General features: G+C 53.4%; 1 non-coding gene across 2 annotated transcripts in view; it reads right to left on the reverse strand.

Moving 5' to 3' along the window:
- The window catches only part of LOC107546932, a 49254-nt gene that overhangs the window by 24464 nt on the left and 1811 nt on the right, over positions 1 to 22979 (reverse strand). The window contains exons 2-3 of one of the 2 annotated variants that reach the window (XR_003764496.2): positions 12873 to 13102; positions 3286 to 3507 (exon numbers count right to left, since the gene is read on the reverse strand). This is a non-coding gene — a transcript (uncharacterized LOC107546932). The remainder of the gene's footprint in view (positions 1 to 3285; positions 3508 to 12872; positions 13103 to 22979) is intronic. The other variant, XR_003764497.2, reaches the window with a different exon arrangement.

Here is a 22979-nt window from a genome sequence, read left to right on the forward strand (position 1 = left end):
TGATGAGGGTGGGGATTTTTATGTTACGAGGCATCTGTGGAGACCAAATGGGGCACGATGAGTTTGGATAATGGGAGGGGGTCAAAGGATCAGAGGTCTCTGTGGAGGAACAGGACAGATCTGCGGGGTGGGGGTGAGTGGGAGAGAAGGCAGGTCAGGAGGTTGCAGTCGGAGAGTGGAATTTCAGAGTTGGTGAGGTTGGAGGTGGCTCAGTGACTAGAGGTGATGAGACAGAACGGGTGTCCAAATTGGTGAGAGGGTGAGGTGGAGTGGAGCAGGAGGTCAGTGGAGTTGAAGAGTGAGAGGAACCGGGCAGCGGGAAGGTCATCGGAAACATCCACGTGGTTATTGAGTCCCAAAGAATCAATATAGGGATGGAGAAAGATAAGATTAGAGGTTATAGCTAAGCGTTATCCGCAGAACTCGCGTTTTGTATAAATGTCTTCTCCAGTGTACTGGAGGAATTAGGCTGTTTTTCTTAAGTGATTTTAGAAGGCTTTCTCTGGACTGTACCCTTTATTCACCCCAACCCCCAGCCCCACGGCACTTACGTATATATCCATAATTTTAATAGGCTCAGTGGAAAGAGCAAGGGCTTGGGGATAAGAGGATGTGGGTTCTAACCTCAGCTCCACCACTTTGCTGTGTGACCTTGGGCAAGCCACTTAACTTCTCTGTGCCTCCGTTACCTCATCTGTAAAATGGGATTAAGACCGTGAGCCCCACTTGGGACAACCTGATTACTCGCATCTACCCCAGTGCTTAGAACAGTGCTTGGCACAGAGTAAGTGCTTAACAAATACCATAATTATTATTGAAAACAGGGAACATATCTATCAACTGGTCTATTGTACTTGCCCAGGCATTGGGTACAGTGCTCTGAACCCAGTAAGTGCTCACTAAATAACTGATTGACTGGAGTTAATCCCAAAGTACACGATACAAGATCAATGTTTGGGACCTGCAAGGGGAAGTCATTTGCAATTTCCCAGGCACCAGCCACTGTCAATTTTCCAAAAGAGCTAGCATTAAACTAAACTCCTAACTATTGCATTCAAAGCTCTCCCGCAGCTGTTTCCTTTCTGGTATCTTCAAACAATAGTACTGACTGGGCACCTACTGTGTGCACAGCACTATGCTAAGTGCTGTTCCCCCACTGCAACCCAGCTTGTACTCTTTGTACCTCGTTCTCAACTCTCCCATTTCCACTGCACTGTTCACAGCTTTCCCCCGTCGAGAGCCGTGCCCCAGCTCAAATGTACCAAAACCCATCCTTCTCCCCTTTTAAAGTCCTCCCAACCCTCCTCTTCCAGGAAGCCTTCCCAGACAAATTCCCACCCATCCTGTCAGCCCATTTAGCATGCAGGTGAATTTCTGTTTGTAGATTAATTTGCCTACTTTCTATCATTTTTATCACTGACCATCCTGTAATAGCTTGGCAATTTATGCTGCCTATTTCCACCAACCGACTGTAAGCTCCTCAAGCGCAGGGATGAGTCTTTGATTCTTACGGTATGTTCCCCCAGCATAGCCTCTACACATGTAGGATTCTCAGTAAATATGGTGGAAGTGGGGACAGGGATGGGAACACGGCTGCTCCTGTAAAATCCTCACTATTGGCTTCAAAGCTCTCCATCACCTTGCCCCCTCCTACCTCACCTCCCTTCTCTCTTTCTACATCCCAGCCCGCACACCCCACTCCTCCAGTGCTAACCTTCTCACTGTGCCTCGTTCTCGCCTGTCCCGCCATTGACCCCTGACCCACATCTTAGAACAGTGCTCCGCACATAGTAAGCGCTTAACAAATACCAACATTACTCTGACCTGGAATGCCCTCCCACCTCAAATCCACCAATCACACTTCCTCCCTTCAAAGCCCTACTAGGGGCTCACCTCCTCCAAGAGGCCTTCCCCGAGTAAACCCCCCTTTTCCTCAGCTCCCCCTCCCCACCCCAATGCCCCAACTCGCTCCCTTTGCTCTACCCCCAAACCCTCCCCACAGCATTACATATCTATAATTCTATTTATTTATATTAATGCCTGTTTGTTTTGATATGTATATATCTATAATTCTATTTATTAATATTGATGCTATTGATGCCTGTTTACTTGTTTTGATGTCTGTCTCCCCCCTTCTAGACTGTAAGCCCGTTGTGAGCAGGGACTGTCTCTCTTTATTACAGAATTGTACTTTCCAAGTGGTTAGTACAATGCTCTGCACACCGTAAGCAGTAAGCACTCAATATATTTGATTGAATAAATTAATAAATATCATTATGTAAATAGCCTCATACTCTGCTGTTTCCCCTTATCTGTAATTGATTTTAATGACTCTTCCCCTGTAAGCCCTTTGTGGATAGGGATCATGTCTACCAATTCTATTATATTGAAGAGCAGTGTACCCTAGTGGAAAGAGCATAAGCCTGGGAGACAGAGGACCTGGGTACTAATCTGGGAAGCAGCGTGGCTCACTGGAAAGAGCACAGGCTTTGGAGTCAGAGGTCATGGGTTCGAACCCCGGCTCTACCACTTGTCAGCTGTGTGACTTTGGGCAAGTCACTTAACTTCTCAGTGCCTCAGTTACCTCATCTGTAAAATGGGGATTAAGACTGTGAGCCCCACGTGGGACAACCTGATTCCCCTGTGTCTACCGCAGCGCTTAGAACAGTGCTCGGCACATAGTAAGCGCTTAACAAATACCAACATTATTATTATTAATCCCAGCTCTGCCACTTACCGCTGTGTGACCTTGGGCAAGTCACTTAACTTCTCTGGATCTCAACTCCCTCATCTACAAATGGGGATTTAATACCCGTCCTTCCTCCTATCTAGACTGTGAAATCCCTGTGGGGGCTTGGACTACGTCCAACCCGATTAGCCTGTACCTACCCCAGCACTTTGAACAACGCTTGGCTCATCCTAAGCACTGAAAAAATAATATAATTATTGTTATTAAATAGCATAATCATTACTTTTCCCAAGCACTTTCTCCAGTGCTCTGCACACAGTAAATGCTCAATAAATACAACTGATAGATCGACTGACTGATGCTGATGATACCCTTTGGGGACTTCTTCCCTAAGATGACATGACTGGGGGCAAGTCACTTAACTTCTCTGTGCCTCAGTTCCCTCATCTGTAAAATGGGGATTAAGACTGTAAGCCCCACGTGGGAGAACCTGATTCCCCTGCGTCTACCCCAGCGCTTAGAACAGTGCTCTGCACATGGTAAGCACTTAACAAATACCAACATTATTATTATATTAGAAGAGAACGAATGCTTACCAGGTCAGGAATAGGATCTGGGCTCAGGTCTGGAGATAAGGATCCTAGAGAAGGCTAGTAGAAATCTCTCCTCTCTGATCTCTAGACAGCCGAGGAGTCGAGAACCCAGGCAGAACTCAGAAAGCCTTGTTGCTGCACAGCACACCGTGTGCTGAAAGTTGAGGCAGGCAGAAGGCTTCCTCGGAACAGGGAGGACTGAGCAGGCTTCTGGAGTCTGAAGACCTGAAATTACAGTTCCAAATTAAGTCTAAGGAAAGAAAAGAATGTGCTTTTAAAATGGTTTTCATTTTATGCCTTTTGCTGATGTTGTTTAGAACAGTAAAGTCCATGCTTGCTAAATGCAAATTGCTGGTTTGTTCTTTTCCTAATCTCCAAAAGCCCTGGGTTTTTTTTTAATAAAAAGAAATGCCTGTATGCACTGTTTCGGGTCTCCCACCATTCTTGATTCTAACCTCATCACCAAGAGAAGGGACAGTGCCACTTAAGTAGCTGTATTTTAGACTGGACCAGAAAACCCAACGGTTTCCAGTGCTGTTTTTGGAGGGTCATTTTCCAATTTGTTGGATGTTGGCGGAGAATATAATAATTGTCAAAGGGGGCTCAAACAGGGAAATACTGCCTCAAGTCATTAGAGAAGCAGCATGGCCTAGTGGATAGAACACAGGTCTGGGAGTCTGAAGGACCTGGATTCTGATCCCGGCTCCATCACTTGTCTGCTCAGTGACCTTGAGTAAGTCACTTCACTTCTCTGTGCCTCAGTTCCCTCATCTGTAAAATGGGGGTTAAAATGTGAACCCCATGGGGCACAGAGACTGTGTCCAATCTGATCTACCCCAGCGCTCAGAACAGTGCTTGACACATAGTAAGGGCTTAACAAATGCCATCAATGTTATTATTATTATTAAAGTCCAGTGGAGACCTTGCCAGGTAGTCTCAGTTTCCCCTCCTCTCCTGCCTCCCCAGGCAAGCAATGAAGAATTCCAAAAGATGCCATGAATCACTTCCCGCCGCAGCCTGGCTAAGAGGGTGGTCCCCAGCCCCCACTGTGAGAGACCAGGGACCCCTGGGGGCCCCTGTGCACCTGTAGAGAGTGTGGACCCCCTAGTCCTTCAGAGGGAGATAGGGGTCCTAGCGCTAGGCAGGATGGGAACAGGGAGGTGAGAGCCTGAGGTCAGAGAGGCGAAGACAGGACGGGCACCAGGAGCGAACACTGTGACAGGGTTCACGCAGCGTTCATGCTCACCCACTGTGTGGAGCAGAGGGGCAGGCGGAGGCCCGGCGGCGGGTGCCTCGAGCACGGGGAGAACCCAGAGGGTCTGTGGGTGGGGAGCTTACAGTCAGAACCGGCTGTTGCTGCTGCCCGTTTTTCCTTTTCTAATCTCCGTGATGTAAATCCATTCCCAGCCCCTGCCTACGGACTTTTAATTCCATCGGCATTAGGCTCCCTAAAACCTCTATTACCAAAAGCTTTTAGGATTTTCCCTGCAATCTACAAGGGACAGGGCATTCTCTCCTTCTCAGGGGCAGTCAAAAAATTAATTTGTGCATTCTCCAGGTTGAGTCTGACCCATCAAGACCTGGGGTGAACAGACGCGGGCACCTAAATCCTGCAACGATGTCAAAGAGAAGCAGCGTGGCCTAGCAGATAATAATAATTGTTAAACATTTACTATGTGCCAAGCACTGTTCTAAGCGCTGGGGTAGATACAAGGTCAGCAGGTTGTCCCACATGGGGCTCAGAGTCTTAATCCCCATTTTACAGATGAGGTAACTGAGGCACAGAGAAGTTACGTGGCTTGCCCAAGGTCACACAGCAGATAAGTGGTAAGAGAAGCAGAGTGGCCTAGTGGATAGAGCATGGGCCTGGGAGTCAGAAGGACCTGGGTTCTAATTCCAGCTCAGCCACTTGTCTGCTGTGTGACCTTGGGCAAGCCACTTAACTTCTCTGTACCTCAGTAACCTCATCTGTAAAATGGGGATTAAGACTCTGAGCCCCTTCTTGGAAATGCAGTGTGCCCAACCTGAATTCCTTGTATCTACCCCAATGCTTATTACGGTGCTTGTCATATAGTAAGCGCTTAACAAGTACCATTAAAAAAAAAAAGGACCGGGTAGGTGGGCAGGCAGACAGCATTCCTGCTGCTTCACTGGCCTACACCCTGGTCTAGGCCAGCCAAGTGGGCACGAGGGCTTTGTCTGCTGGTGGTGGCCAGCTGTCCTATCACTTTCAGAGTGTCCAGTGCTCGGAGAAGGGTGGGAGCAAAGAGACTGCCAGAAGCCTCATGGCTATATCCCTGTCTGCCGTGGAGGGCTAGGGGTGAGGGTGTGCCTCAATTACCTCATCTGTAAAATGGGGATTGACTGAGCCCCTTGTGAGGCGGAGATTGCGTCCAATCTGATTAACTTGCATTTACCCCAGTGCTTAGACCAGTTCTTGGCACACAATAAGCTCTTAACAAGTATCATAGTTATTATTATTGTTATTCTGGGCATTGCTGATTGCCCAGCTTCTCCCTCAGACTGCAATGGAGATGCCTCCTGAGGAAGGAACAACAGCAGTATCCACGCAGTGCCATCCCCCAGGATCGGGCATCCAGGTGCCGGGCTCCGGATGAGAGACTGCAGCAATAATTAAATATTAATTGTGGTATTTGTTAAGCACTTATTACGTGATAAATACTGTTCTAAGCGCTACAAGCAAATCCGATTGGACAGTCCCTGTCCCAGATGGGGCACGCAATCTTAGTCCCCATATTACAGATGAGGAACTGAGGCACAGAAGCAGCGTGGCGCAGTGGAAAGAGCACGGGCTTCGGAGTCAGTCATGAGTTCGAATCCCAGCTCTGCCACTTGTCAGCTGTGTGACTGTGGGCGAATCACTTAACTTCTCTGTGCCTCAGTTCCCTCATCTGTAAAATGGGGATTAAGACTGTGAGCCCCACGTGGGACAACCTGATTCCCCTGTGTTTACCCCAGCGCTTAGAACAGTGCTCTGCACATAGTAAGCGCTTAACAAATACCAACATTAATTAAAGTGACTTGCTCAAGGCCACACAGAAAACACACGGTGGAGCCGGTATTAGAAACCAGATCCTTCTGACTCCCAGCCCAGTGCTCTATCCACTAGGCCACACTGCTTCTCTAAGGTCAGGAGCGTAGCAGCTAGGTTGGTCTGCTATTCAGACCTGCATGCGCCTCTGTTCGGATCGGGGGACAACTGTGCATTTCGCCCCTGGCTGGCACGTAGCACCAGAAGTTCTCAAGTCGGCTGTGGCTGTGAGAAGTCCAGGCCCCGGTGCCCAGCCTTGGTCACGGGAAGAGGTGCAATAAAGCAGCAACTGGGGTTCCCACCTCTGCCAGTCCTGAGACAGGGTTGCTTCCCCAGCTCCGGCTAGTCCCAGTAGGCCAGAGGCTGAGCTGTCTGAGATCAGCCGATGCTGCCCCTCTCTTCCTATTACTTCTGTTTGTTTGTTTTAATTGTATTTGTTTAGCTCTTACTATTTGTTTGCACTGTTCTAAGCAGTGAGATAGAAAGGAGTGAACTTTTTAAAATGGTATCTGTTAAGCGCTTACTATGTGTTTGCACTGTTCTAAGCGCTGAGATAGAAACAGTGGATTTTTTTAAAGGGTATTTGTTAAGCGCTTAGTGTGTGTTTGCTCTGTCCTAAGTGCTGAGATAGAAACAAGTGAATTTTTTAAACTGGTATTTGTTAAGCACTTACTCTGTGTCTGCACTGTTCTAAGTGCCGAGATAGAAGCAAGTGAATTAGGATGGACACCGTCCCTGGCAGGCGTAGGGTTCACGGTCCAAGTAGAAGGGAGAACAGGAGAACTGAGGTGCAGAGAGGTTAAGTGATTTGCCAAGGTCACAGAGCAACCATTTGGCAAAGCCAAGATTAGAACCCAGAGCCTCTGACTACCAGGCCCGAACTGGTTCTAGATCAAGCCCACCTGGCTGCGTGAGTCCTTACGGATGTGTCTGAGGTTGGGTGTCGGAGTGACTGGATACTGGTGTGCATGTCTGTACATCTGAGTCTGAGAACAGATGTCAGGCTATGTGTATCTGTGTGTGTGCGCGTCAGACTGAGGACAGGTGTCGGGGGGGGGGGGGGGGGGGTGTGAATCTGTGTGTGTGAAAGTCTGAGAACAGGTGTCTGTGTATGGGGGTGGGGAGGGAGGGCAGAAAGAGCCAATCAGCAGCAGAGGCTGAGGACCAGCCCAGACAGGGAGCTTGAGAAGGAAGCTGTGTGTAGTCTGTACCCCACAAGGAAACGGCCAATTACCCAGTTTCTGAAGGAACAAATGCACCTGGGAATAGCCGTTCTAGTGAGACAGCCCACCCTGCCTCATACCCAGAGCTGACCAACTCCTGCAATTCCCCACACATTGACCCTACAGAATTCCTGCTGTTCCCACAACCTGACCCTACAGAATTCCTGCTGTTCCCAGGCCAGACCTTTCCCCTCCCCTTCGCATCCGGCAGATCCCAAACAGCCTGAAATCCGTTCCATGAATCCAATGCAACTCCCCCCTCGCAAAAAAAAAAAAAAAATTCTCCATATTCCTTTCTTTGGGACTTCCAATCTGCTCTAGCCCCTTGTCAGCCCCCCATCCCTTTCCCTCCTCAGATCCCGCTTAGTACAGAACAGCCTGGGTTTTGGGTTTGGAGTCGGGGGTTGGTAGAAGGGAGGCAGGGTTAAATGGCATTTGTTAAGCACTTACTACCTCCCAGGCACTGTACTAGGCACTGGGGTAAATACAAGCTAATCAGGTTGGACACAATCCATGTCCCACATGGGACTCAGTCTTAATCCTCATTTTACAGATGAGGAAACAGGCACAGAGAAGTGAAGTGACTCCTCAAGGACCCACAGGAGACAAGTGGCGGAACCGGAATCAAAACTCAGGTCCTTTGACTCCCAGGCCCGTCCTCTTTCCACGTAGGCCACGCTGCTTCTATTTCTTTCCCTCCTCACTCTCCCTTGCTCTGCCTTTCTTTCATTCGGTACTGTTTCTGATGTGGGTGGGTTCTCTCCCTCTCTCTCTCTCTCTTTCACCACATATCTCTCCATCCCACCCTCTCTCTTCCTCTCAGACCCGCTCCCTTACTTGTGCGGGCACAGTGGGTACCCAAGGCAGGCCCCTGGCCAACCTCCAACCCTGCCCTGTATCAGGCTTCCCTCGGCATCCCTGGCACACGGGCCGTGCGGCTGCCCCGCCCACCCCAGCGTCCCCCTCCCCGCCCCCCGTTCCCCATGAATCCCCTCTCTGTTGCTGGAGGAGAAGGCCACAGACCTCCTTTTCTCCCTGGCAAACAAACGGAGTCTTCAGAGAGAAAGAGACACTGCCACGGTCCCAGCACACAACGGGGGTTCTATTCCCCGCGCCTCCTCTCTACCCTCTCGTTACTGGCCAGGGCCGCTGCAAGGCCCTTCCCTCCGGCCCCTCGAGGGCTGGCACAGGTTGGCAGTCAGTCCAGAGAAAGGTGGGGGGGTTGGGGGGCCGGGGGAGGAGAGGGGGTTCTGACTGGAAATGGACTTCGAGTTCAGTCTCCCCTCCACGGGCCCCTCTCCCAAGTTCAACCTTATCACCAGGCAAGAAATCACCACCACCACCACGATTAACACCACCATCAACACCAAGGCCAAAACCACTACCGGCACCACTATCCCAGCGCTTAGAACAGTGTTTGGCACATAGTAAGCACTTTACAAATACCGTCATTATTATTAACACCATCCCTTGTGTCTATGATGCAATCACCATCATCTCTACCCTCTGAGCAGTCCAGAGTGAAGCTTTTTTATTTAAGATATTTGTTAAGGGCTTAGTATGCGCCAGGCACTGCCCTGAGCGCTGGGGTAGATACAAGCTGATCGGATTGGAAACAGTCCATGTCCCGCATAAGGCTCACACTCTTAATCCCCAATTTACAAATGAGGTAACTGAGGCACAGAGAAATTGAGTGACTTGCCCTAGGTCACACGGCAGACTAGTGGCGGAGCCAGGATTAGAAGCCAGGGCCTTCTGACTTCCAAGTCCCTGCCCTATGAAACTATGAGAGAGCTTGTCACCCAATTCTAGGTCCCTCCAAGTCCCGGACCATCCTCCTGCTGCCCACCTCTCCCCCTCTTTCAATCCCACCTATATCGTCCCTACTTTCTTCTTCCTTTAATGGTATTTGTTAAGCGCTTACTATGTGCCAGGCACCTTATAAGCCCTGGGCTAGATACAAGGTCATCAGGTTGGACACAGTCCCTGCCCCACATGGCGCTCACAGTCTTAATCCTCATTTTACAGATGAGGTAACTGAGGCACAGAGAAGTGAAGTGACTTGCCCAAGGTGACACAGCAGACGAGCGGTGGAACAGGATTTGAACCCAGGTCCCCCCGACTCCCAAGCCCATACTCTACCCACTAGGCCATGCTTGTAGAGATCCAGCCCTTCAGGGGCAAGTCCGTGACCAACCTGGGGTACCTCTCCCATGATCGATCAATCGATCATATTTATTGAATGCTTACTGTGCGCCGAGCACTGTACTAAGCCCTTGGGAGAGTACAGTATAACAGAATTGGTAGACGTGTTCCCTGCCCACGACGTGATGATCTCAAAAGCAGCGGGATGTAGAAGGGAGGAGATGGAGGGTTTGGGGTGCTCTGCGGGATGGGGTTAGGCAGGAGGAGGAAGGGAAGAAAGCCAGAGGTCTCCCCAGAGAACCGGCCCTGTTGGACTCAGTTCCCTTTCTGCTCTGTTGGGGTCCTGCCTTGTGTCCAGCCTCTGAGAACTGGCTTCCACCCCCAGCTCTGACCCTCCTAGAGCCCACGGGCTCCAGCAGGGGCTGAGAGGGCAGAACCCCTGCCAGGAAAGCAAGGGGGAGAGAGTGATGGTCGCTAACTACTGCCGTGGAAAGGTGCCTGCGGGGAGGTAGCACTGATAAAAGCAGAGACGGAGGGAGAGTCTGGGGGCCAGGTTTTCCCTTTGGGGGCTCGAGGCCTGAGCCAGGAGAGGGAGGAAAACTGAGTTGAGCAGGACCCAGCGGGGCCCCACTGGGCAAGGGGAGGGGGCGCTGAGGCAGAGCCGCTTGGCCAAATTTCTAAAGAGGGAGGGGCGGGAAGGACAGAGGGTTCGGCAGCTCCTGACAGAGACCCACCTCCTCCTTTATGGTGGCCACCAATATGAGGACACCGACCCCTGACCCCCACAAGCGGTGGCTACCAACACTGTGACAGGGACACCAAATCCCTTCATCTGGTAGACACCAAAACTGACACAGGAAAATCAACCCCAACCAAATGGTGGCTATCCACTCTGTGACAGGAACACCAAGCACTTCAAGTAGTGGCTACCACCACCATGACAGTGACCCCAAATCCCTTCACATCAAAGCAGAGTGGCCTAGTGGATAGAACACGAACCGGGGAGTCAGCAGGACCTGGGTTCTAGACCCAGCCCCTCCACGTCTGCTGTGTGACCTTGGGGAAGTCACTTCACTTTTCTGGGTCTCAGTTACCTCATCGGTAAAATGGGGATTACGTCTGTAAATCCCAAGTGGGACAGGGACTGTGTCCAACTTGATTTCCCTGTATCTACCCCAGGGCTTAAAAGAGTGCCAGACATATGGTAAGCACTTAACAAATACCATAAAAAAAAACCATGGAACCACCAACACTGTGACTAGAACATATCTTTCCACCTATGAAGGGAAAGAAACAATATCTCCCTCCAAATGGGTACAGGGACCCCCTACCTCCCTCCACATAGTACTCTCCCAAGCGATTAGTGCAGGGCTCTGCACACAGTAAGTACTCAATAAATACAATTGAATGAATTAACGAATAGAAGACCCAACCCTAAGCCGATGACAGTGTCGTCCAGAGTAGATCGGCAGGGAGTACCTGCCAGGGAGAGGGACCACACGTCCCAGAACTTGAGGTGCAGGCCTGGTCTTCCCAGGACCCACGACCCTTCCCGACCCAGCTTCTCCCTCCAGAGAGGGGGTGAGCCAGGCTTCGGCCCTCTTCTTTATGGCAGCCACCAACACAAGGACACCGACTCCCTCCCCCGGCAAGTGGTGGCTACCAACACTGTGACAGGGACACCAAATCGCTTCATCTGGTAGCCACCAAAACTGACATTTGCACATCAACTCCCGAGTTCACCCCCAACTCAACCCCACCACCCCCTCTAGACTGTAAGCTCGTTGTGGGCAAGGAATGTGTCTGTTTAGTTTTGTACGGTGCTCTCCCAACTGCTTAGTACAGTGCTCTGCAAACACTACACACTCAGTAAATACGATTCACTGAATCTCCTTCCACCCGGGCTGCTATGGGGGTGACTCCAGATCCACTTGCCACGGCCCTGTGCCGGGCTGATTGGCAGCAGGATCGGCATCCCCGGCTAATCCTAGGTAGAGGTCAGGCCCTCCGCCCCGCCACTGGCTCCACCCCAGAGCCAGCACAACCATCCTCGCCACAGGGTCTCCCGAGAGGCTGACGATGCCAGCCACCCCCAAGCCACCCCTGTGGAGTCCTCCCCACACCACAGCCTCCAGGACCCACCTCTTCCCCTCCTGCCCCAGCATCAGAGCCCCTTCTAATAATAATAATAACAATAATAATTACAGTATTTGTTAAGCGCTTACTATGTGCCAGACACTGTACTAAGCGCCAGGGTGGATACAAGCAAATTGGGTTGGACACAGTCCCTGTCCCACACGGGGCTCACAGTTTCAATTCCCATTTTGCAAATGAGGGAATTGAGGCCCATAGAAGTTAAGTGATTTGCCCAAGGACTCACAGGCAAGTGGCAGAGCCGGGATTAGAACCCGTGACCTTTTCTGACTCCCAGGCAGTGCTCTATCCATTAGGCCATGCTGCTTCTCTCTGCTTCTCTCTCCCGCTCTGATCCTGACCTGCCTGGGGGAGAGGCCTCCCTCTGCCCCCGGGAGCCTCGGTCCTAAGCTCCCCGTGCTCCCTAAAACTCCTCTCTTCTAACCACAGCCTTGTCCAAAGGAGCCCAGGAAAGAGAAATCTCTGGAGGGAGAATCCCAAGCCCCACACTGCCTGTCTCCGTTTCCCAGGCTGGAAGCCCTCCCCCTTCTTCCAGAAATGAGGAGAGACCCCTCAGAACGGCTGGCATGGGCAGAGGAGCTCAGAAGTCTCATTCCTTCACTCCCAGCTCACCGGGGGAGACGGACGGGGACCCAGCTCTCCGGAATGATGGATGTGTGAGAGAGGGAAGGGAGAGAGAAAAAAGGGAGAGAGAGGATGGGGGTGGCCGGGGGTGGGGGAGTTGGCAGCTCCCTAGGGGACAGGAAGAGGGGCCCAGCTCTCCAGCTGTTCTGGAGGGATGGACGAGTGGTTAACTCCCTGGGAGAATGGATGTGGGGCATCCTTCTCTTTAGCCCTGGACCATCTATCTTACCTAGTGGAGAGGGCCTCGGCCCTCCCCTCACGCCAGTCACTACTCTTTCCTGCACACACACACACACAGATAGACACAAAACCATGAACACAATCATACACGTGTGCACACGCACACATGACCCCCAGAGCAGGATGCCCCAGTGCCAAGTTCAGCCCCTTACCCCCAGCCTCAGGGGTCCAGGAACACGATGCCTCCGTCCCAGGAAAAGCTCCAGCCTCCCTGCCCTTCCAGGCCCCTCTCTGGGCCTCGACCCCCGGATGCTGCTGCTGAGGTGGGGGCTTCTGAGGAGGGGGCGGCGACCACGTCCCGGGCCTAGGCGGTGGCGTCTCCGGCTCGGAGCTCCAGGCCCAGCTTCCCCTGAGAAGACTGTCTCACCGAAGTGTTCGCCTTCTGCAAGGAGAGGGAGGAAAAAACGCTCGTGTCTTGAAGGGTACGCTCACTTTTTTCTTAGGTTTCCCATGGCAACGGAATATACCACAAATGAATATCCAGGGCCAGCGCGTGCGTGCATGTGTGCGTGTGTGAGAGAGAGGAAGGAGAGAGAGAGAGGAGGGAAAGAGAAGAGAGAGAGGAGGGAGGGAGAGAGAGGAGGGTGAGGAGAGAAAGAGGAGGGAGAGGAGAGAGAGAGGAGGGAGGGAGAAAGAAGAGGAGGGAGAGTGAGAGAGAAGGGAGAGAAAGGAAAGAGAGAGAGGAAGGAGAGAAAGGAAGGAGACAGAGGAAGGAGAGAGAGGAGGAAAAGACAGAGAAGGGAGAGAGAGGAAAGAGAGAGAGAAGGGAGAGAGAGGAGGAAAAGGAAGGAGAGTGAGAGAGGAGAAAGAGGAGAGAGAGTGGACAACTGGACAATCGAGGGAGGACCAGGAGCTGGGGGAAGGTGGATGCGGCTGGGAGGCCCAGTGCCTAATGCCAGGCAGTGGGCCATGGCTGTGGTCACAGGAAGAGGAGCATAAGGGCAGCCCAGGACCCCCAGGCCACCCCACCGCAGGCTGGCCACGGCTGCTTCCGTCCCAGAAACCTCAGCGGGATGGGAAGGGTCCAACACCGGCCACGACCGGGCCACGACCGGGCCATGACCGAGCCAGAGCGGGCAGAAGCGAGCTCGAGGACAGGCCTGGGGGGGGCCCTGCATCCATATCCCACAGGCTCTGCACACATTCACACCAAACACACAAACACACACACACACACACACACACACACAAAACGTACGCCACCCTACTTCATACCCCACAGCCGCCACGCATAACCCCAACTCCACAAGCAATACATACACACCCGCCTCACACCACTATAAGCACGCCCTACAACGCATTACTCTGACACAGACAACTCTCCTATCCCCCACGCTCCATGGGGACACAAGCACCCTGCTCATACATCTTCACAGAGCCCGCCCGTCCCCCTCTTCCCCTCCCCCCGACACACACCTCGAGACAGTCACAACCAGACACCGTCCTCTTCTCCCTTCCCTTCATAAGCCTCCCCTGCCTGGGGCTCACTCTGGAGATTCGACACAAGCCTTCACCCCTAGAAATCCATCTTTCTCCAACACACGCACAGCCGCTAGACTGCTCTTGACCCTGAACCCTTGGAATACACACACACACACACCCCCGAAGCCCCAGAAAGTCTGGGAGACGACCCATCCGGAATCCCACCGGCCAGCAGTGAGGCAAGTGAAGACAGACTTACCGACACACACACACATGCATACACAGAATCCAACACATGTGCATCCCACTCCCTCAACTCAACCCAGCATGCACACAAACGCCCACTCCCCTCTTGCCAGAACAGAGGAACAGGAGCTCAGTGAGGGGAGAGTCGCTTCTATGGCTCCCTCCATTTACGCACAACCACACCCACCCACCCCCAAATACCCCCCACACACACCCCCAGCAACAAACTGCATCAAGCTGTCTTTCCCTCTGTCTGCCTCCCAGGCTTCCCACTGTTTGCTTCCATGCTGGTTGCCCCTTCTTCATTCTTCGTAGTCTGGCTGGCTATGGGCACTGTGGATCGACACACAAACACACACACACACTCTCTGCAGCTCAGAATCCGAGTGTGCTCAGAAGCAGCCCTGTGCGCGCGCGCACCGGAGAGCACCTGAATCTACCCGCCAACACACACCCCCACACACACTCACACACACCTCCCCTCCTTTCCTCCAGCTTCCTTCTTTTTCCTCCTGCTTCCACCCCCCCACCCCCACCCCACCGGGCTGCCATGAGCCATGGATCATTTGCATGCAGAAAGAAGCTCGGGGCCCACCAGTCCAGAGCGCTGTGAAATTGGCAGAGAGGAGCGCTGGGGGATGCGAATTCAGCTCCTAAACACAGGGAAGGAAGGTAACCCCAAACCCAGGGGGAACAGCAAGCCGGAGGAAGGGGAGGGACCCAAGAAAGGAGAGGCCTGGCAGGACCCTCCAGGTGGAGGAATAATAATGATAATGGTATTTATTAAGCACTTACTATGTGCCGGGCACTGTACCAAGCGCCGGGGTGGACACAAGCGAATCGGGTTGTAAACTGTCCCTGTCCCAAGTGGGGCTCACAGTCTTCATCCCCATTTTCCGGGTGAGGTAACTGAGGCCTAGAGAAGTGAAATGACTTGCCCAAGGTCACAGCAGACAAGTGGCAGAGCCTGGATTAGAACCCATGACCTTCTGACTCCCAGGCCCGTGCTCTATCCACTACACCACGCTGCTTCTGGGTCAGAGGGACAGATGGAGGAGGGGGCCATTCGCAGGGTTCCCAGTGACCCCAGCCCCCGGGAACAGACCGGATCCCAGATCTCGGGGCCCATGGAATGGGGACGAGGGAATGATGGTGCAGAAAGGACAGAAGTGTGTGGTCCCTGGCCGGTGGGCAGGGGAGGCGGGGGTGGGAGAGACTGTGACTCAGGAGAGAGGAACTGGGCTGGGGGGAGGGTTCGAGGGTTTGGTCCAGTTGAGACGGATTGTCACGGATTGAGGACTGGGAGGAGTAAGTGAGTCTGTGGCGGCTCTCCCAGCTGACGGCTCAGCAGTCAGAAGTTGACAAGTAAGAGGTCGGTCAGCTCTGTGAGCTCTCGGCCTCCCAGGCCCGACCCCAGCCCCGGCCTCGGCCCCGGCCACCACCGCACCCGGCCAGGCCCCTCTTCTGGGCAGCTTCTGGACCGACGGGCCATTGTGCCCAGGTCCACGTACACACACACACACACACACACACACACACACACCCTGTCCATGTACCATCCCCCAAGAGCACACACACGCTTCCCTTGCTTAAGCATCTCTATGGACTCATCATTCTTACTCATACCCATATGCCTCAACCATTGCAAGTGCTTTCCCATATACACGTCTTACGTATGTGCAGCCATTCATATGACATTAATATGATCACCAGTGGGCCTCCAATATGTAAGCGTGCTGATGCGTGCCGTGCCCTCCATTCATGGGCGGCCACAGGTGTGTGCGCCATATGCATGCATCTCCCCACCAGCTCTGATGTCCTCATATCCTCTTTCCTCCAACTCCCTTCTGCATCCCCCTTGCTGTATTTGCACCCTTTATTCAGCCCTCCCTCAGTCCCACAGCATTTATGTCCATATCCATCATTTATTTATATTGATGGCTGCCTCCCCACTAGACTGTCGCTCGTTGTGATCAGGGAACGTGTCTACCAAACCTGTCACATTGTACTCTCCCAACCACCTCGTTCAGTGCTCAGCGCACAATAAGCGCTCAATCTGACAGGTATCCAAGCCAAATAGCCGAGCCATTCCTCCATCACCGCCAGACTTTCTGCTCCCATTCCCAACCTCTCCCACACTCAGACTTTAGCAACCGCCCGAAAGGTCAAGAAATTCTCACTGGTGCAAGACCAGTGGCTGGGAGGTGGGAGGGGGCACCCCAGGCCCTTGGGAAGGACGGGGCAGCAGGAAAATAGAAAACCAGGTACGAGGGGAAAGGAGAGAAAGGAAGCCCCTTAAAGCTGCCGGGGCCCTATTCAATCCCCCTCGGGCTCTCGGCCACCCTCACACTGGAGACAGTCCCAGGTTTGCACAAGAACCAAATCGGTGCAACCCCAGTCCCCAAGCACGGCACACTACCCCCATTCCCAGGCCCTCTAACAGCATAGTTTGCCCCCCGTCCACCTCTGTCCGAGCACAACAAACCCACAGGAAAGGGGAAGCAGCATAACAGGGATGACTGTCAGGGATCCCCATAGAGTTTGTCTCTCCTTTCCAGTGGGAACCAACGCACCTGGGTTCTAGTTCTGTCTCTGCTACTTGCCTTCTGTGTGACCTTGGAAAGTCATTTAACCTCTGGACTGTGAGCTAGTTGTTGCCAGGGAATGGGTCCGTTTTTTGTACTCTCCTAAGTGCTTAGTACAGTGCTCTGCACACAGTAAGCACTCAGTAAATACGATTGATTCAGTTTCTCTATTTGTAAAGCAAGGGCATTTTCCCTACTGCAGAGGGGTACTTTGAGGACAGAGTGGAGATAAATATTGGGTAATAAATGGAATCGAGGGAAAGGAGGGTGGAAACGAGGGTGACAATGAGGGAGGAAACGAGGGTGGAAACAGGGAGGAAACGAGTGGAAACGTGGAGGAAAAGAGGGAGGGAGGAAAAGTCCCTGGGGCTCCTCAAATTTCCAGGCCTGCCTTGCTGGAGAGCCCAGCGTTGGGGAGTTTGGGGAGCCCTATTCTAGAGACAGCAGAAGCCTCCCCCTGAACATCTTCCCCCCACGCCCCTGTCCCTCGCCCACGGTGAGTGATGATGATGACCAGATGAGTGGAAAGCAATCTCAGCACGACTCACGCTGCTCCCTGGGTCCTCGGATAAAGCCTGGGGGCTGGAAACATGTTTCGAGCCCGGTCGACTTCGGAGGGACTCTTGGGGCAACTCCCCCAAAACCCACCAAGCAGGGCTCTGACTCAGGACTTCTGATTTCCTAGAAGTGGGGGCAAGCCTACCTCTCAGCTTCCAGACACACACACACACACACACACACACACACATAGCGTCCGTGTTTCTTTCTCTCTCTCTCTCTTTCACTCCTCCTTCTCTTCCACTCAGTTCCGCAATTTCCAGTCTTTAGCCTCCGGCCGGGGCATTTTAAAATGCTTTCAGTTCAGAGAGCAAGGACTTGGAATAAATCATTGCTCACACATTTGAACAAATCTAGCCCCAGGCTTAGGAACCACAACACACACATACACTGACCCATGCACTTGTGTGCACACACAGGTGCACGAGGCATGCTGAATCCATGGACCAGCCTCCCTCTCGTCTCAGCCTGCCCAAGCAGAGCTGTCACAGTAGTGGGGTTCAACTCACAGCTCTTCTGCCCAACCCCAATCTCCCAAACCTGCCTCAAAGCCCCAGCCTCTAACCTCTGACCCCGGGGCTCAGAGCCAGTAGTGAGGGATCTCCTGGCAGGGGATGGGGAGGAGGCAGTTGCCCAGCATGAGGGTTTAAAAGCTTGTCCTTCAACTGTACAGTCCCAACCCCAGACCCCAACTCCCCCAAACTTCAAACTTTCCTCCTGACCCAGAGAGCTGAGTTCCACCCTCCCTCCACCTCCCTCTCTGTGGGCCCCCTTCTTTGAGCACCTCCAGGATTCTCCCACCCCCATAACACACCAAGCAGAACCCTATCCATTCTGCCTATGACTTTGGCCCCGGACCCTGAAGAATGCTGTAGGGAAAAAGGAGGGCTGAGGATGCTGTGGGGGGTGTTGGGACCCCTTTCAACCCACCTCATAATCCTAGCATCCCTGAGGCCGAGAGGCCATCTTGTCCATCCCCCTGCCTCTGGGCAGGGTTCGACTTGGCCCATCTCGGACTTTTCCGGTACGAGCGATCCCTTTGCAGCCCAGCTCCTTTGTCCCAGCCTCCTGGAGCTCGCCTCGGACCTCGACAGGAGCCGTGCCCCCCCACCCAACACACGCATATTGGGGAGCAGAGGGAGGAAGGTGGAACGGCTTCTCCCACAGAGGAAAATCTCCCCATTAATAACTCCACCTCCGCTTCAGGTGCTAATTAAGCCTTGAGAACATTCATTTAATCGGGAATTTCGGCAAAGACGGCTTGAGATGGGTTGGATTAAGTTAACCTTATGGACTATTAATGTAGCTCCTGAAGGGGTCCCGTCTTATTAATGAGAATCCAGCTTGAACGGCAATCAGGCACGGCTCCACGGGCCTTCTCCCTCCTCCCCCCTTCCCCCCAGCGTCTCCTCCTCAGGGGCCCTGTCTGCCCCGGGGCTCCCAGGGAGCCAGGGAAGTGAAGTAGGATGCATAGATTCAAAGTTGGAGAGCAACAGGCTGAGCCGGGAAAAACCAAGAGCAACCACAGTGGCCCAGACAGACACCCCAGCTCTCTGACCTCTCCCCACTGGACACCCCAGCTCTCCGGTCTCCCCAGGTTCTGTTCTGAGAACCTGGCAGACAACTCCTGATCAGGGGCTGCCCAGAAACCCAAACCCCTCTCCGTCACTTGCAGCAAGAGAAGGTAAGGGCTCCCCGAGAGGGTAAGGCAGTAGCAGGAGGCAAGAGCTCGGAGCCGGAAGGGAAAGGGTGGAGGTTAAGAGTGGAATGCGGGTGGGAGTGTCTCTGGCAGTGCCAGTGTGTCACCTCACACCTCCACGGGCACCAGAGGCACCGACTCCCTCTCCCCTCCCCTGGCGCTCTCCCACAGGGAAGCGGTCTCCGAGGTGCCAGGAACTACAGCTCACTGTTAAGGGCTCGCCCACCTTTCACACCCCAGGATCCACATGCTTCTGGCGCCAGGGCAGGACACTGCCCTGTAGCCCGTGCCTTCTGAATAGTCCCTGCGACCTTTCTGGAGTTTGAAAGCTCCCCTCCGGCCACCCCTTGCAGGGAGCTACCCTAGCCATCCCTTCAGCCAAATGCTCACAGTTCATTAATACTATTTATTAAGCACTTACTGGGTGCAGAGCATTGTAATAAGTGCTTGGGGCAGTACGATATTATAGGGTTGATATACACATTCCCTACAGTCTAGAAAGGGGTCACAGACACCCAGTTTAGTGGGCCAGACAAACCAGCCACACTCTTGGCAGAGATCTGAATCACAGGCATGATGCACACACACACGCACACACACACACACACACACGCCCATCCCTGTGCACACTGGAGCCCCAGTCAGGAGGAGGGCAAGGGGCGTCTGCCTAGGGGTGCCCAGCCTGGAGCATGAGAGGTCCCTGAGATAGGGCAGAGGTCCCTCTGGGGTCCGAGAGTGAGACCTCTCCCTCCAATTCCACCCTCCTCCATTCCCCCCACCCTGCCCCGGTCTCTCTGCCGGGGGAAAGGGTTAGGGCCATCGCTGAGGCCTCCTGAGAAATCTTGCCTGGCTGGGCCAATCAATCTGGATTTGCTGGGCCTTGGTGGGGGATGGGGGGGAGGGTCAGAGTCCAAGCCAGCGGGCTCGGGCAGTGGTAGCCCCGCCCTTTGGATACCCAGACCCATCTGAGAGGCAGAGGCTGTCCAAAATAAGTAAATTAAATTAAATTGAAAAAGGTTCCATGGATCCCATACTCGGTGGACACAGATAGGCACGCAGGTAGGCAAATTATGGCATTTGTTAAGCGCTTACTATGTTCCAGGCACTTTACTAAGCACTGAGTAGTCACAAGCAAATCGGTTTGGACACAGTCCCTTTCCCACATGAGGTTCACTGTCCCAACCCCCATTTTACAAATGAGATACCTGAGGCCCGAGAAGTATAGAAGACTTGCCCCAAAGGTCGCACGGCAAGACAAGTTGTGGAGCTGGGATTAGAGCTCATGACTTCTGACTCCCAGGCCTGTGCTCGTGACCTCTGACTCCCAGGACTGTGCTCTATCCACTATGCCATTCTGCCTCCTACCGGGCGGGTAGACCTGAAGGTGGGCACTTGGGTTCATGTGGGTCTTTCCGGTATTAGGTTTCTCGCTCTCACAGTGCCCTAGTCCACAGCTCCGGACTTTTGGTAAGGAAATACCAAGCCCTGAGCCAGGTCCCCCCATTCTCCCCCTCCTTCTCCACTCCCCCACCCCCAATTCCTTCCAGCCCAACCAGCTTCCCAGGGGCCTGTTCTCCAGACACTCTTTGCTCCACAAAGCTCTCCCCGTCTAGCACCCCCCACACCTCGCCCCAAGCCAGGGGGAAGCAGCTGCTGGGAGAAGCAGACATCAGAATCCCGGCCTGGCCCTTCCCTGGTCCAGTATTCCAGCCCCCATGGGCTGCGCCCTCTGGACATCTGTAAGGTTCAAACTCATCCCCGATCAAGCCATCCCCTTTCACTTCCCTTCCTGGGCCCTCACTGTCCTTCATGCTCTGTCCCCTCCAACGCGTGCCCCGCTTCCAAACCTGTGGGCCAGGGAGGCCCTGGACCAAGGAGCTGCATCTTCTCAGAGAGAAGAGGGGATCCTTTGAACCCAGCGAGGCCCCCAGATGCAGAAGCTCGCTGCCCTGCCCGACCCCCGGGGGTAAGCACCTCCTACCCTTCAGTCCAAGACTCCCTGACACTCCAGCTCTGACGGTTCAACTCTGCCTAACCGTGGGTCATCACGGGTTAGGCAGCATGCCCAGGCCTGCTTCCCCTGCCACCAGGAGAGAGAGCTCAGAGATTGTCAGAGGGACAGGGACGGGAGGAGAGACAGAAAGACCCAAACAGGGTCCAAGTCCATTTCTGCAAGAGGAAAACCTCTCACTCCCCTGCAGGAGATTTGTCTTCTCCCAGCTTTCAAGGACAGAGGTGAAGGACAGGGGTCAACCAGTCCGACTTCTTACCAGGCCATACCCAAGTGTGTCTCACAACACACAGTCTCATACCCAAACCCCCTGCCTCAAGCCCTGTACCATAAGTACACACACACACACACACACACACACACACACACACAACTCTCTGCAGCCTGAACCAGAACAAGGAAGAATTAGGTGGAGGCTCCTGAGCACCATCCAGCCAGGGAAGGAACAGGGCAAGGAGATGGTGGATGGGGCAGTCAAGCCAGGTCCAGAGTAGGATGAAGGAGGCCAATCTAGCCAATAGTGATGCCAGAATCATGCCACCAGGCCCAGCTCCTCATTGTCACCACCCTCATTCTAGCTTCGGACAGCCCCGACCACGAGGAAGGACACAGCTCCAGAAAACAAGGAGAATTATGGAAAGTGAACTGCCTCTCTTCCCCACCTCTCCACCCGGCCAGCAGACAGTGGTCCCGGGATCCTCAGAGAGCATGCTCAGAGCCGGGAAGGCATGGGCGGTGGGGGGGTGAGGAGGGTCGCATCCTGGAGACCGGAGGTCAAGACCCGGCCCATCACCGTCTGAAGGACCGGGAGAGAGACCCAAGCACTTCCAGACGCCCCTGGAGTCAGATGGGTCTAGGACAGGCACTCTGGAAGTGAGACCGGGTGGGTAACAAGGGGAAGTCATAGAAACCAAACTAGACCACCCCAGCCCCAGCTCGGTTCTCCTCTGTACCAGAACAGAACCAGAGCCTGGGTTTGGGGATTGAGGGGGAGGGAGAAGTGTGCCTCTCTGACAACTCTTTGGAATCCCCTGGGACCCTCTTGTTGATCAATCGCTCCCCTGAAATAACGTCTGCTTCGGAGGCCCAACAGGGTGAGGGGCCCACCGAGCAGCCCTGCTCACTCACGCTCACATGCACTCTCATAAACACATGGATGTACGACCGCTTACAGGGACAACTCCCCAACCCACACACACGTCTCTTCCTCGGCAATCGGACACTATTTAATCTATCAGTGGGATTTACTGAGCACTTACGGTACACAGAGCACTGTTTTAAGCACTTGGGAGAGTACATTATTAGTAGTAGTATATTATTATTATTACATTCCATAGAATTGATAGACACCATCTCCGCCTCAAAGAGTTTACAGTCCGAGACGAAGGTGGATACCTTCAAATGTGAGAAGCGCAATGTCCTAGTGGAAAGAGCACGGGCCTGGGAACTCAGAGGATGTGGGTTCTAATCCCGGCTCTGCCAAATGTCTGCTGTGTGACCTCGGGCAAGTCACTTCACTTCTCTGTGCCCCAGTTCCCTCAGCTGCAAAACGGGGATTAAGACTGTAGTCCCATGAGGGACAAGGACTGTGTCCCACCCCCATCCCAGCGCTTAAAACAGCGTCTGGCTCATAGTGACCGCTTAACACATAGCACAGTGATGATCATTAGGGTTACCGAAGGCCAGAGCGTACGTCCAGGTCCCTGAGTCGCCCTCCTTCGGGTTAGAAGAAGCGGCG

The sequence above is a fragment of the Ornithorhynchus anatinus genome, chromosome 14 (assembly GCF_004115215.2).
Source record: "Ornithorhynchus anatinus isolate Pmale09 chromosome 14, mOrnAna1.pri.v4, whole genome shotgun sequence".
In the NCBI taxonomy this organism is placed as follows: Eukaryota; Metazoa; Chordata; class Mammalia; order Monotremata; family Ornithorhynchidae; genus Ornithorhynchus; species Ornithorhynchus anatinus.